We start from the raw sequence: 15,035 nt of genomic DNA, 5'->3' as shown, positions 1-15,035 counted from the left end.
TTACATGACCTAAGGAATCCTTTAGTGACACAGCTAAAGCAGAGATGGAGGCAGATCTCATCCACACAACTGTAAGCATTATTGTATGATCTAGAGCATAGATCTTGTCCCCCTTTAAATCCCACAGAGACATTGTCCAGGAGCAGAGTGGTTAAGAGAAATCTGCATAATAGTTTTGTGAGCTGCACCGTAAGTACTTGTTAAAAGCCATAAGCAGGCCATGCAGGCCTCAGTACAGTGTACACACATCTACAACTAAGCACAGGTGTAGATGCTAACCTACACTTGAGTACTGGTTGCTCTTAAATACTATTATTTCCCCCCCCAAAAAAGGAAAAATCACACCCAGCAAATGCTGTTTCAAAAACATCTAATCTCTCACATGCATTTTCTGTTTGAAGTTATCATCAGATAGGAAACCTTGAATTACTCAAAACATCCTCAGTGAGCCAACACTACACAAGCTAAAGGACCTTTTATCGCCCATCCATTAAGGACAAACTGTTGTTGCAATAGTTTCTACTGGACTATACCGCTTTTTCTAGTAGGAGAGTTTCTTCACATGAAGAGGGTATTTAAAGTCAATAAATCATAATCAACATTTAGTTTTAAGATTTTAAGTGATTGTACTTGAGTCATTTTCTAGATGCTTGGTGTGAAGAACATGGCAGTGAAGTTCAATCTCTACAAGCATGACTAGGAAATAACACTAATGCAGTGGTTGTTTCTTTATGCACAGCTAATTGCATACCAGCTGGAGAACCTTTCCAGATCATTCTCAGAGGCAGAATGAATTTGTGGTCAGATAGTATCACAGGTATGCCTATTGGTAGGTAGAGCAGCTTTAATACTTGCAGGCACTGAAAGCAGTACAATGAGGGAAATACTAGGATTTCAGTACACAGAACAGCATGAGGCTGAGGTGCAACAGCTGAGTTGGCAGGGTATCCTATAGACATCTAGTATCTTCAGAAATGCATCAAATCTTCTACTCAGAAGTGCATTCACTAGAGTCAGAGAACAAGCAGCAAGTTTCCTCATCCTGCGACCCTGGATAGACACTGAAGACTCAAACCAAGTGGGAAATTCAGCAGAAGCTGTTGAGAACAGGCATAGCACAAGCTAGGGCATTTCTCTCTTTGCTTTAAGCTTTCATTGCTTTCTGTTCTCTGATCCTAGAAATGTAAAGGCCACAGAGTCTTTTCACTGCTCTTTTGGCAAGCTGAGCTTGCTCTTGCAGTATTCTAGATGTTACATTGCCAGCTCCCTGATCCATCACTCCTGATCAACTCTTGGTGTCTTCTGCTTGCTACCAAGAGTTGATCTCTCCATTAATTTCTCCATTGTCAAAACTGACTTGATGTTCATCTTCCAGAAGGAGATGACAAGTGCCCACAGCAGCATCCCAAGCAAGGAGCATCACTAATGACAAGCAGAGATCAGATTAAGTATGATGTGAACACACATACACCTGGTTGAAGCTGTGAAGTGGCTTTGACTAGACACATTTCAGAAAGGGATGCTTTATTTCTGTGGTGCAGAAGCAATCAAGTCAAGTACTTGAATGAATACTGCCTAATATTACCTCACCTTTTCAAAAGAGTTTTAGGTCTTCAGACTATTTCTTTAAATAACTGCTCTACTTTTAACTGAATTCTTTCTCTTATCAGTTTATTTTGGTACAAGATAGTGGCTTGGCTTGCAACCCAATTCCCATGAAGATCCTTAACACTGAAGAGATTCCTTTCTCTAACATTAGAACTAACTAAATCCATTTATCACACATGGAGTTGATAAGGGATAGACATTTGCCCCTGAAGTATTTCATTGCTCTGGGGTGGTTCCCTCACTGTTTGCAGGGTGTCTATAGGCAAGTTTGTTGGAATTAATAGAGTTGTCATTCAGGTTAAGGAACAACTTTACCACGTAGTTGGCCAAGTCCTTGAAGAGTAGGCAAACAGTTAATACCTTGATATAGTGATGCACATATTAATCTTAAGTACTTGAATGGTTACACCTGCTTTAAGTGTAGGCAGGCAAGAGCAGGCAAACAAAAACTATCCAGTGAATGAGGCTTTGAGCAGAGTTACCCAGGTCAAACTGTGGGGACAGTAATTTTCCCTAGCATTTCTAATAAGCCTGTTGGAATGACTTTGGCATGTTGGATGGCTTGTTATACGCCTTATCTGGTTCCAGTTAGAGACAGAATTGATTGCAGACCAGTGGAATTGCCTCAGTTTGGTCACTCTGTCTTCCAGGAAAAGTCTAACTCAAACACCTGAAAGTGTCTATAAATTACCAGTTATTTTGGATATCACAGGTTTTATAAGAATTAGCTTGTGCCATGCATCCCATTGGCAATCTTAGACAAACCCACCACAGAAGCAGGCAGGACACTCAGGGGAACTTAAGAGAACATTACAGCATCTTCCAGGACTTTTTTTATGAGAGGAGAAACTCCAAAACATTATTTCTAATTAGGGCTCCAGGAGCTTTCTAGTGTTGGTCCAGAATATGATCAGTTCATGCACTGCTTCTAAACAGAGATCTGTAAGGACTGCAAAGGACAGGCTGAAGTAAGACCACAAGCAAATCTTTATTCAAACACTGCTCCTGCTTCTACAGCAGTAACTCAGTACTTCTACTTACTGCTCTAGAAGTAAGTTGAGTTACTCCTCTCGTAACTCTGCAGGTTACCAGAGAAGGGATTACCCATTTTTCAGGAAGCCCTTTGGATCACGGCAGGGAAGCAGAACCCAAGTCAAATCCTGCTGAAGGCAGATATTCTCACTTTTACCCTAGTGTGATACTACAGATGAGGATCACCCCATATGACTAATGATTCCTCATCACTCACAACAACATTCAACCCTAACAACTCAGTGAGCAAAGCACGCCGTGTGTAAACAGGCCGAGTCAACTAGAAAGGGCTGGAGGAGGAGATCATAGAGAAGACAAGAGCCAGAGACATAAGTCTGAAGGGATTAGCCTACTTAAACAAAGGCTTGGCAGAAGGTTTCAAATGTAAAAGCTACTGAAAGGATAACACAAACTGATCTCTCCATCAGAGAAGTAAGGATTGGCCTAAGGATTGAACCAACTTGTAAGCAGAATTATAGCATATCGAACCATAAAATGGTCTGGGCTGCAAATGACCTTAAGATGATCCAGTTTCAAACGCCTGCCATAGGCAGAGACACCTCACACTAGACCAGGTTGCTTATCCAACTGCTGGAGCAAGTCCAGAGGAAGCCAAGCAGATGATCAGGGGCTGGAGCACATCCCATATGGAGACAGGCTGAGAACACTGGGGCTGTTCAACCTGGAGAAGAGAAACTGTGTGGAGACCTCAGAACAGCTTCCAGTGTCTGAAGGGGCCTACAAGGACGGTGGAGAGGGACTCTTCATCAGGGACTGTAGAGATAGGACAAGGGGTGATGGGTTCAAACTGAAACAGGGGAAGTTCAGGTTAGATATAAGAAAGGAGTTCTTTACTATGAGGGCAGTGAGGCACTCAAACAGCTTGCCCAAAGAAGTGGTAAATGCTCCATCCCTGGCAGTGCTCAGCACCAGGCTGGACAGAGCATTGGGCAACATCATACAGGGTGAGACATCTCTGCCCATGGCAGGGGGTTGGAACTGGATTATTTTAAGGGCCTTTCCAACCCAAACCATTCTGTGATTCTATGACTACAGATAACCAAATAGTTTTGGCTAGGAAAACTCTGGCAGCTCACCTTCCTTGAAAGACTTAGTATGCCCTTACCCACCACTCATCATGCATGAGGTCTGGAGGAATGGGATAAATATAAGATATGCAACTATATCCTGTCTTTTCCCTGATGAAACAATACTTGTCCTGTAACAATAAGCTTTTACCAGGCTTAAACCTTCAGTGGCATGGAGCACAGAACTCTGCAAATAAAGTGTTACCAGCTTCAAAACATGGAACTGAAATTAGCACACACACAAGTTTCCCCATGTTAATTCCTGCCGAAGGAAATAACATAAACCAGACTTGAGTTTACTTTAGGACACACATGGGGGAACACACCCAACCCTCTGGATAGGATCTTCAGTGGCCTGATCCCAGATTTCTTTGCTGGACAGAAAATAAACTGAACACATGTCCATGCCTTCTCACATGCTTTCTATTAAACACTTCCTACCACAAGGAGCAGACGGGACTACTACTAGATCAAGCCGATTCCAGAAGTTCTTGCAATTACACACTAAAGCCACAGATCGTGAATAGTGACACTTGTCTGTCACTTTGAAAACATCCTCCCCACATGTGAAAGTGGGCACATGAATGATGAGAAAAGCTACAGAGACTTCGAGGCTTTCCCTGCACCATCTGCAGGTTAAGCCTGTGCCTAACCTTCTATTTACAAGTCTGGGGAATGCAGATCCAACATTAAACTACAAGCCCAGATATAAACTAATTGGTATGTACTCATCAGTTATGTAAGCCTTTATATTTCCATTCTTCCCTGCAAGGTTGGAAAGGTTACAGCATTATTACAAGCCTAAACCCTTTCAGGTGCAAGATGACTTGCGTAGCTTCAGTTTTAGCTGCTCGCAACAACCAACCAAGAGCTACAGTTTGTCCTGTGAGGTTAACAAATTCATGAAGGAAAATTCTGGGCTCTTGCTTGCTTTATCAGATACAATGGAGAAAAGAATTTTCCAGCCCTGGCTTCCTGGTTTGCTCTCTTTCTACTCCAGTATTTTAAGAAATTCTTCAGGGAAAGCCAGGAATTGGCCAGAATTCTGTGGTATCTGAAAAAATATCTCTATTTAATTGCCTGGGCAGTAGGAAGTTATTTAATCCCCACATCCCCAGTAAGCAAGAAAATGAAGCATTAGAATGCCACTAGCACAAGCACACCAGGTAGAATGAGGAAGGATGCTGGACAGTCATTGAAGCAAAAGGAACTCAGTTTTATTTCATATTTGGCACTGGCAGGCTGCCACTCAGTTTCCAAGTTAGTCAGATGTAATATTAATGAACTGAAGACTGCTACTGGTGCTAAACAAAGTGTTGTTTTCATTTGCACAGAATTTCCACCCTCAGCATGCTAATTTAGAAGCAAGATTGATAGCATATTGCATGGTAGAGAGGTTGTAACTACAGAGTTGGAGTATTTAATAACAATAACATTAGAATCTGCCATTATTAGACAATATATCCTTAGTAGTAAAGCTTAGGGAACCATGACAACACCTCTAGTTTGGCCTATTTTTTGCAAGTACAAAGAAATTTTAATGAGAATGCTTGAAGCACAGATCTGCAGCAGCTCTCTTACCCCACTTCTTAGAGGCAAGATCTCAAAATCATCTGGACTGTAGCAATTACTGCATGCAATACTGAAATCCTAATTCCCTAAAGGATTTGGCTTTTATAAGTTATGGTGGATATATTCAGTCTCAATACAGGAATTGCTATGTAGGAACTTAAAGCTTTCTCTAGCAGGGATGTTGACCCCTGGGCCACTTCCCAGCATGTGGCTTTGTCAGTGGGAAAAGACCCTAAAATGATCAGTGAAGGCCGTCAGGGACACATCAGTTACCAGATTCCAAGTAGGCAGAATGAAGTCGTGATCCACAATCCAGGCAACTTGTTGACAAGTTCGCTGAAGGATCCTGCAAGTCAGATACTTAATGATACCTACACAGAGTCCTCAAAGAGCCACCCAGACAGCAAGTCTGTTGACCAAAAGTTTCTGAAAGAGGCTGAAGTTAAGGGAACAGTGTAGCTATTCTTGCAGCAGTGATAAATTTAGGCATTAATTACAAGCAGTTATTCAGTAACCAGCCTTAACACAGAGCTGGAACTGAGCTCTTGGAAAGAGTGTTAATTTAGGAGCATGGTTAATGAAAAAGAGAAAGCTACTAAGGGCAGCTCAGGGAAATGCTGCTGGAATGAGCTGGAAGTCTGTAGTCTGATGAACATGTGTTTAATAGTTTGGAGTTACTGAGTCCTAGGTGTTTGGGTGGCTTTTTCCAAGTGTAGTTTTCCATGAAGTGACTTGTGAAGAGGTAGGAAGAGGCAAAAAAAGAAAAAAACCTATTCAAGGAGAAGAGTCAAGCATATACTGAACATCCCTGAGACATTAGGTTTTACATGGACAATGTGCTGTTGCTTAGGTCTAGCCATGGACAGGCTAATAATACCCTGAGACACAGTAGTAAGGCTCTACTTTAAGTCATCACACCAAAGACTTACCCACAACTACATCCTACTGTGCCTAACTACTTAAAGAATTACAAACAGTTTAAAAGCAAGGCCACTGGATGAGTAAGCATCTATGGAAGATGCCAGCACAAGATTCACCTGACGGAAACTCAAACCCTTTTATATACAGCTTAACTGGGAACTACTACACAGCTGAAAGGCCTCAGATACACTTTTATCTAGTAGTTCAGTCCAGCTCATACGCATACAAAGAAGAGAAGAGATCTCAGCTAGTACTATAATGTCAAAAGGCTTATTTTCAAGTGGCACCCTGAGTTGCCACACAAACTATCCCAGAGTGACCACGTGGAAGAGGACACATCTTATTGGGTTCAATGCCATTCCACCGGTACAATGAAAAAACCCACTACTATGCAGCTGCATACTGAGTTTTGAACATCCCATATGTGGAAGACGACAAATTGAAAATGTGATTTTAAAGCAAAGCAGCAGAAAGTTCCAACTGTAAGGCCAGCAGTAACAGGTACAGACAACTGTCAAGTCACTCTCCTTTTCACTCCATTGAAAGCCCTAAATGTTTTGACTTTTCAGCTGTAACAACCAATGTGAATGGCAGCCAGAGCCACAGAAGTGCTATGACATTGGAAACAATGAGGATAATTCCTGCACTGAGAACTGTAAACCAGGAAGAGGTTTACCCTAAAGTTAGATGCAGAACAAGAGCCAAGAACAAACCTCCATGACGAGCCGATTCCCCCAGATAAATTTCAGACAGCAAACAGGGCATGTGCACTGGATTTGTTAGTGTTAAAACAAGCTGTACATTTGGTTTGGGTTATGTTTTGAACTCTTGGGAGTTTGCTGGCCAGCCACACTACTCGAAGGAGCAATAGTTCAGCCTGTCAGATCACTCCTCTGGGAGTACCCAGAGCCAGACTGCACAGGCCAGTGTACTTGCTCACATATTCCCCTTGTAAAATGGGGGGAGGATTTGTATCCTGCACATGTGCTTTCTCCCTCCCCACAGAAAATCCCAAACTGAAACTTTTATTACCTGGAAGCAAAGACCCAGCATCGAGACTACTTTAAATAGTTGATACCTGCTCTTTCTACTTGTACTCCCGTAAGATTGATAAGCAAGTCATCGGTTAAACAGCACTCAGATTAAGTGTATTCTGCAAGACAATTTGCTACACATAAGTTACGATAGGAAATTAAGTGGCATAGAAACCTGACTGCTCTGTATTCATCACTTGCTGGGTTAAGCCACTGCTTTCTGGATGTGGTCCAGTTAGACTGATCATATATTCAAGGACAGACTAAAGATAAGCATGACATGCAGTTATGCTCTTGTGAAAGAGTGCTTTGGGTTCAGCCCCCAGTTAGATCATTTATTTATCTGGCACCAAAGGGTGATAACGGCTTGTTTTCAAGTCTCCAAAATAAATGAACTCTACTGCATGCACAAGTAGTCCAGGCCAGCCAGCAGAGGATAGAAAATACGCAGGGTCAGCATAACACTGGTTTCAATTTCAGTTACAAAAACATTGGAGCTCTCATTTAAAATGAGGAAACTAGGTTCTCTCTCTGCTCTGTTAAGAGCGCTGGTCTTGCTCTCCCCCCAGAACAGTGACAAAATCTACCTCACATAGAGCTTTGCAAACAGAACAGGGGTAAATGCTTCCCTGCTGCTGTTTACACCCTAAGATTTATTTAAAAGCATCTTTAGTCTATTCCTTAGGTTAAGTTTTGTTTTCCTCTTACCCTTTCATGCCTTGCTACATGAGGAGCAGCTACTGACTGACAGCTTCGGTCACACAAAGAAATTTGGTTTCAGTCCACGCACAGAGTGCCTCAAGGCCCCAGATTAGTCTCCATATGCAGACATATGTATAACACTGCAGAACAGACTGCTGGTCAAGCCTAAGGCATCAAGCTAGCCACATGTCCTAAAGCTATTAAAGCTAAAGCTTTAATAGCCCATATCCTTCATAGCTGGTAGTCCTGGAAAGCAACTTATCTCCAGCTCTGTGTTCCACAAGTTGTCTGTGTTGTGGAGACCAACTTCCCATCACTTATATATGTGCATATGTCTGCACATGTTTGAGCAGACTCCATGCCAGTAAGAGCCAAACCAAGGTCAGGGGCAGCTCCTAAGCCAAACCAAATCATTACCAAGCAAAAGCCTGTGTCCTGATTCTTGCCAGAGTCACTGGCCGAGAGTAAGTCTGATGAGAAACCCTGGCTGCTGCTCCTCAGTTGTTATAATGCCAGTTACAGTCTAAATGACTTTACAGCACTTGTTTGGAAATACCAGCAGTAAGGGGCTTTAGCTAAGCTTCTGTGTGCCAGTTTCCCTAAGATGACAGTTCACAGCACACAAAACCAAAGTGGCTCAGACATTACAGTGCTCTGAATCCATTGCTGAGGTGCCTGAAGTCCAGCTTTTAACTTGAGGCAAATTCAGTCTCCAGCAACTCTATCAGAGGTCTAGATTTAATAGCATTAACTCAGCTCTTCTTCATGCAGAGTATCTTATTGCACTTTGGAGGAGGGAACTGTGATACAGAAGCATAACAGAATAACCAGTTTATTCAGCATAGCAATAATTACTCAGTGCTTGGATTCCAGAGACCCTCAGAACCAACTGGGGAATAAATAATCTTTACCAGTGGAAGTTTTGGGTGGTTACTCCAAGTAGGGGTGTGACCAAAATGCAAGATGTGTGGGTTACTGATAAGCTGTTGGCTGTGAAACAGTCACCTGACCAGCAGCAGCTCACCCAAAGCATGTAAAGCCTTTACTTCACAGCACACAGCTCCACAGCTTAACAGTGTCCGCTTCCAGGCTTGCTTTCTGGACTGTCCAGGATCTAATTCTGGAAGGCAACTCAAACTGAGACACCAGTTATCTCTCAAGCAACACACATGGTGTCACTCATCCTGACAGCAGGCATTCCACTTCAGCTTTCTGGCAACTGGATTTGCCAGAATCATTAGTATTTTCTGCTTCTGTATGGCAAATTAAACACAGAACTCTGCTGGAAAGTTTACTGGACTTGTTAAAGCAGTTACTAGGCAGGAGTAATGCTCTGCTTAGGAAAAGTGCCATTTCAACACTCATATCTGTTTAGTGCTGGTATGTTCAGCCAAGTGACAGCCATTGCACTCTGTATTCCCCCAGTTAACCACACAGTTGAATGAAAGCTGTTTAGTAAAGCTGACAATGTGCTGCAAGTTGAAGAACCAGCAGCTCTAACAATAGTTATCTAATTTGTTAAGCCTTCTCTAATGGAAACAACTGCACACAAGGTTATCCCACTGTTAGCATGGCTTTGATGAATCTTACACCTACAGCCCAGGATGTTGCAAGTATTACAGGTAAAGGTAACGGAAGTGACCCTCACATAAAGGGCAGCACAAGTATTTCTTCATGTTGCCAGTTACTCTGCAAGCTGCTAAAGCTTCCCCCTCCATCACAACAGCCTCTTCACTTCCACAGCAGCCCTCCCAGCAGGCCAACTGGAAAGCCCCATTAAACTCTGGTAGCTTTGCCTACATCAGCATGTTTTTACACTCGCCATCACATTAAAGTCAGTCTGAAGTGCAAGTGAAGCTTGTTCTTCTCTCAAGCATGTCATCACTGCAAATGCACTGTTGCTCAACCCACACTGCTTGATCATTTGATGCAAGTGTTTTAGGGCAGCTTCTGCTGTTAGGAGTAACCACAGAGGTACAGACTGCTAAACTCAAAAAGAACTACCAGCTGCAGCTTCTTGTGATGGGCCATGTGAAAGGATTTCACTGGTTTCACCTAACATGCAAGTTAGCAGTGCCCATATGCTGTGGGTGGAACTGGCTACCTACTCTAGGAATTGAAGCTTGAAGTAACAAGAAGCTTGACAAACAACAACAGTACATCACAGGCAGAGTTTACACATTAAGCTAGACAAGATCAAATGCTACTGTGTAAATGAATTGTTTATTGCCTAAATCGGTGTCTGCTGGAAATAGTGAAGTGCTACACACAACTGTGTTCACAAATGCAGGCATTATCTAGCAGCTAGTGGGTCATTTTAGCCAGCAGCTTCCCACCTAGGTATTTACAAGATTCCTCTCAAAGATTAAGCATCTTTTCTGAGCTATTCAGTTAGTAATAAATTTTGACCTTCAAGGTTTTTTGAACTTTAGATGCAGTTTCACTAGTGAAATACTCTGCAGGCAACATCCAATATCAGTGTTTTCATAGCTTTTAGAAATGATCCATTTAAAACAAGTTTATAGAGGGATAGAGGAAGAGACCACACATTCCAGCCTCAGCACACAAGCAGAGCAATATTACATTACCAAGACCTAACTTCCTAGCTGTCAGTGAATCCAGGGCTGGAGGGAGTTTAAAGGTAATTAACCTCTGAGGTCACAGCCTTGAGATGTGTCCAAATTCAGCCTGCTTTCTCTAAGCTCCTCAAAGCCTGCATTTCCACATGGCAGAGTAAAGGCAGTTGCTTCAGAAGGCTCCTGAAATAAGCTATACATTTGCTTCAGCATGAAAAATTCAGGTCACATGTACTTAGACATACAAGCATGTGTATTGTTTCATACAGTAGCTCCATGCTTCACTGTAAGTCACATATATATTCCACTTGTGTTGCCTCACTGAGAAAGCCCATGAACAGAGTTGTACTTCATGAATTTTGCTGTACCACAACACGGAAGGAGCCCCAAGTTCACCAGCTACATCAGTCTAACCACCTTCCCATCACTAATGAAGGACACCTCTAGCAAACATTCTCCCTCGTCAGCCTGAGGTAGCACAATACAAGTGTATTTAACACAGACTGAATTGCTAAGACACTTCAGCTCTGGAGGAAAGGATTGCTTTTGATTGTAAGCAGTCCCCATAGCATCCAAACAAGATCACATCAGCTCATTCCCATCTCAAACTCCCAAAGAGCAACAGGTTTCCTCAGGAGTTAACATGCAAGAGGGTTATCTATAGAAGCATACGTTTTCAATTTTACTGGAGATCCCTCAGTCATACATAATGAAGTGCAAGAGCTGCTATCATTTACTTCCTCAGAGAGGCAGGAGCCAACCCCATGTAAACTGGCCTCTGATATTACAAATAGCAAACTAAAATAGAAGTTGTTCCACTGATCCCATCCATTACATCATGGAAATTGTTATTTTGTCACGAAAACTCCCTTAAATACCCAATTTAATCTCATTAATACAGGAATGAGGCTCTCACTTCAAAGACAGCAGCTGCCACTACCTTTGACAGACACAGGAACTCTGCTGGATGCAGTTTTTGGAGCTTAAGGTGCTGTCAGCTTTTCTCTCTTACTCTAAGTAGTACTCCTGGAAGCATTTATAGCCAGTGTCAACTAAATGTCTTAATCTCTTGTTCAAAACCCTTTTCCTTATTCAGGAAGGGAAAAATTAGGCCTGAACGTTACATCAATCCAGTATAATCACTAAATAAACCAAGTGAGGAAGACCTTATCTTCTGCAGTACTGGTGTGGGTGAAGAAGGCATACACAAGCTGTGTCAGTGCCATCACATCAGCAACAACTTCAGCCAGCTAAGAGGAAATCAAAGCATTCACCAGCTCACTTTTTTGGAGCTCAAGCACCGTCTCAAGCCATATTTCACTAAATATTTTAGTAGCTCTGTCTGATCAAGGCAGTGGAACATGACACACATCACACTGGAGCAGTTTCTGCGGAGCAGTAAGGGTACATCTTGTAACAGTGCAGTCTCTTCTCATGAATCCTCATAATGCTGCAGTTCTGCCCATGCTCTGCACTCTGGGCTGTCTGTCCCTCTAGTTGCACCTCTGGTAACATCTTTCCTGAAGGAGAAATCGCCTCCCCCATCTAACATTCAGCATCCCACAATATCTTTCCAATCCTTTCCCATTTGTAATTCACTGCATTAGCCCAGCTCTAGCAACACTGATTCACTCGCTGCACCCAGTGCCAAGTCAGGGCTCTGGCTAGATCTTTTCCTCCCTTCCTTTCTTCCTCTATACATAGAGAACACTGGAGGCCAATCACTACAACAGAGCACTGCCCCACAGGAAGAGCATTTTTCAAGGTCAAATAGCTCCTGCACTTGCTAAAGATGCTAAACTGGGGCATCTTGGAGTTGCAGATCACCAATAACATGATCCTAAAGAAAACTGCAGCTTTCAAGGGAGATTTAAGAGTTAAGTGCTAAATAACTTCTCCCACCATCACATCAGAGTGGGTGAAGTGAGACTCCACTGTATTGTGATAAAGATTGAGATCAGGTTACAGATTAAGTGTCAAATCATTCAAATGGCAGACCAGCGAGGTTTAACAGCCTGAAAAGTCACACTAATGTCCTTCATTGGTCCCTTTGCCAAGCACTTTTCCAGCTTATTTACCACCCAGCATGATCCGGAAGGGGTACTGGGCCACCTCTTTATCATCCCATCTTCATCTCATTAGGACTCATTTATCCCAGACACCCCAACCAAGCCTCTCCACCTCCACCTTATACTTGTACACTTTATACTTATACCCAACATTAATTCCTTATCCCTTCCCAGCCTCTGCAAGCCACATTGCCTCTGGCTCAATCCTTTACCACAGAGCTCAACCCCTTCCAGCTCCACCTCATTCTCCCCTCTCATTTGTCATCACTTGTCCCCCTCCACAGCTCCACATACTCCTCACCCCAAAGCTCCTCATCCCTTTCTCACCTCTCCAGCCCTATAACTCCTTTACCCAAAAGCTTCTCTCAGCCCTTCTTTACTTTCAGTCCCACCTACATCTCTCCTACAGAACTCAAGCTCTCCCTCACCTTCACCAGCTCATCTGCTTCAGTCAAACCCCTCCTCACCCTCATCCTCCTCACCTCAAACCTTCCCTCCCTCACTGGCTCCTCATCCTAAACCTTTCCTTATCTTCACTGGCCCCTCATCACTCCAAACCCTCCCTCCCCTTCATGAGCCCCTCACCTCAAACCCCTCATCACCTCAAAACCTTCCTTCCCTTCACCAGCTCATCTCCTTCAGCCAAACCCTTCCTCACCCTCACCTTCATCAGCCCTTCATATCCCTCACCACCTCAAGACCTTCACCCGCTTCGCCTCCCTCCCTTTCACTGGCCCCTCATCATCTCAAACCCTCCCTCACCTTGATGAGCCCCTCATCACCTCAAAACCTTCCTCACCTTCACCAGCTCACGTCCTTCACCCCAACCTTCCCTCACCGCCTTCACCTCAAACCGTCCCTTCCCCAGTTCATCTCCTCGGCCAAGCCCTCACCCTCATGTCCCTCACCGCAAACCTTCCCTCACCCTCACCCGCTCCCCATCTTCACCCCGAACCTTCCCTCACCCTCACCAACCCCTCACCTCACCTCACGCCTCCCAACGGCTCCTCACCCCCCACCCCCCGCTCGCCCCGTACCTGCCCCCGGGTCTCCCCCTGCACCCGGGACCTGCTCCGTGCGGCGGGGGGGAGGGGAGGAGGCGGCGGTGCCGGGAGGTGCCCGCGGCGGCCGGCGGGGAGGGTGGGGGGGAAGGAGGAGAAGGAAGGGGTGAGGTGACCGGCGGCGGCACGAGCGGGGCGGGCGACACCGGGCACGAGCGGCCGCTTTATACCGGGCTCCTCGGAAACCGCGTCCCGCTTCCGCTTCCGCCCCTCCCCGCGCCGGGGGTCATGAATATTCAATGAGGTGGGCGTGGCTTGGACCAGGAGGGGCGGGGGGCGTTGCTAGGGTGATGGGTACGGCCGGCTACGGGGTCCGCCGGGCACCTCGCCAGGGGTAGGGTGCGCTTCCACCTTGAGCCGGGGCCGGGTCAGGTGCAGCGGCCTCGGGGAAGGGCGAGGGGAGCGGGGCCGCTGCCGGAGCTGGACGGGGGTTTCTGGGCGGAAAGGGAGCCCCTGGAGCCGCCGAGCGGTGATGTAAGGGCGGTTGGAGGCTGGCACCTGAGCTGCCCGCGCTGAGATAGCGTGTGTTTACCTCAGGAACTCGGCGGCGACATGGCGCGGAGCCCATCTGTCCTGACTGAAAAAGTTGTGCCAGACGGCACCAAAGTAGAGTTAGATTGGGTATAAGGGATAAATTCTTTACTGATGAGGGTGCTGAGGCACTGGCTGCCCAAAGAAATGGTGAATGTGGGAGTGTTCAAGGCCAGGTTGGACACAGGGACTTGGTGCAAGCTGCTCTAATGGAAGGTGTCCCTGCCTGTGGCAGGGGTTGGAGCTTGATGAGCTTTAAGGTCCCTTCCAGTCCAAACCATTCCGTGGTTCTATGAAGTTGATAACTTGGGAAGTGCTGGAGAAGTCGCTGTTCCCAACCTGAGGTACTGCAAATGCATCAACCCCCAACTGTTGATGTTTTCCTTCATCATAAGGGAAAATAGCACCTTTTTTTCAGTTTTGGCCACACAGGAGGTCCCATCCTGCCGCCTCACCTCGGCTTTGCTGCTCTTCACCATCCAGAGGCCGTGAGCCTCCATACATCCAGCCCCATGTTTTGGTGGGGAGGGCTGGGTGACCATCCCCTGCTCCGAGCAGTGGTGCAATTCATCATTCACATCTTATAGACAGTATACAATGTGCAGTTCATCATTCACATCTCTTATAGACAGTATACAATGTGCAATTTATCATTCACATCTCTTATAGACAGTATACATTGTGCACTGACCCCAAGGGAATTAAAACTCTTTGGTCCCAATTACAGCCTCATTGTGAGCACCCCCTGTGCATTTGCCATAAAACACCCCATGTTTTTAACACGGGAGTGTGCTTTTTAGTCCCAGTTACTTACATCTCCCAGCCTTAATTGTGCTGACTG

The 15,035-nt window shown here is 44.9% G+C and overlaps 1 protein-coding gene across 3 annotated transcripts in view; it reads right to left on the bottom strand.

The window, feature by feature from the left end:
* Nucleotides 1–15,035, bottom strand: part of SLC45A4 (solute carrier family 45 member 4) — an 84,121-nt gene that overhangs the window by 48,049 nt on the left and 21,037 nt on the right. The window contains exon 1 of one of the 3 annotated variants that reach the window (XM_057429754.1): nt 13,640–13,809. The exons of the other annotated variants lie outside the window; for them this stretch is intronic. The gene's annotated coding sequence lies outside the window, so the exon portion shown is untranslated. Of the gene's footprint in view, nt 1–13,639; nt 13,810–15,035 lie in introns of those variants that run through there. 3 annotated transcript variants of the gene reach the window in all.

Source organism: Pezoporus wallicus, unplaced genomic scaffold (genome assembly GCF_028554395.1).
Source record: "Pezoporus wallicus isolate ANWC-B61680 ecotype Strahan unplaced genomic scaffold, APGP_CSIRO_Pwel_v1 contig_7545, whole genome shotgun sequence".
NCBI classification, from domain to species: Eukaryota; Metazoa; Chordata; class Aves; order Psittaciformes; family Psittacidae; genus Pezoporus; species Pezoporus wallicus.
The sequence above is the reverse complement of the archived record's forward strand: the minus strand, read 5'-3'. Positions and strand labels throughout refer to the sequence as shown.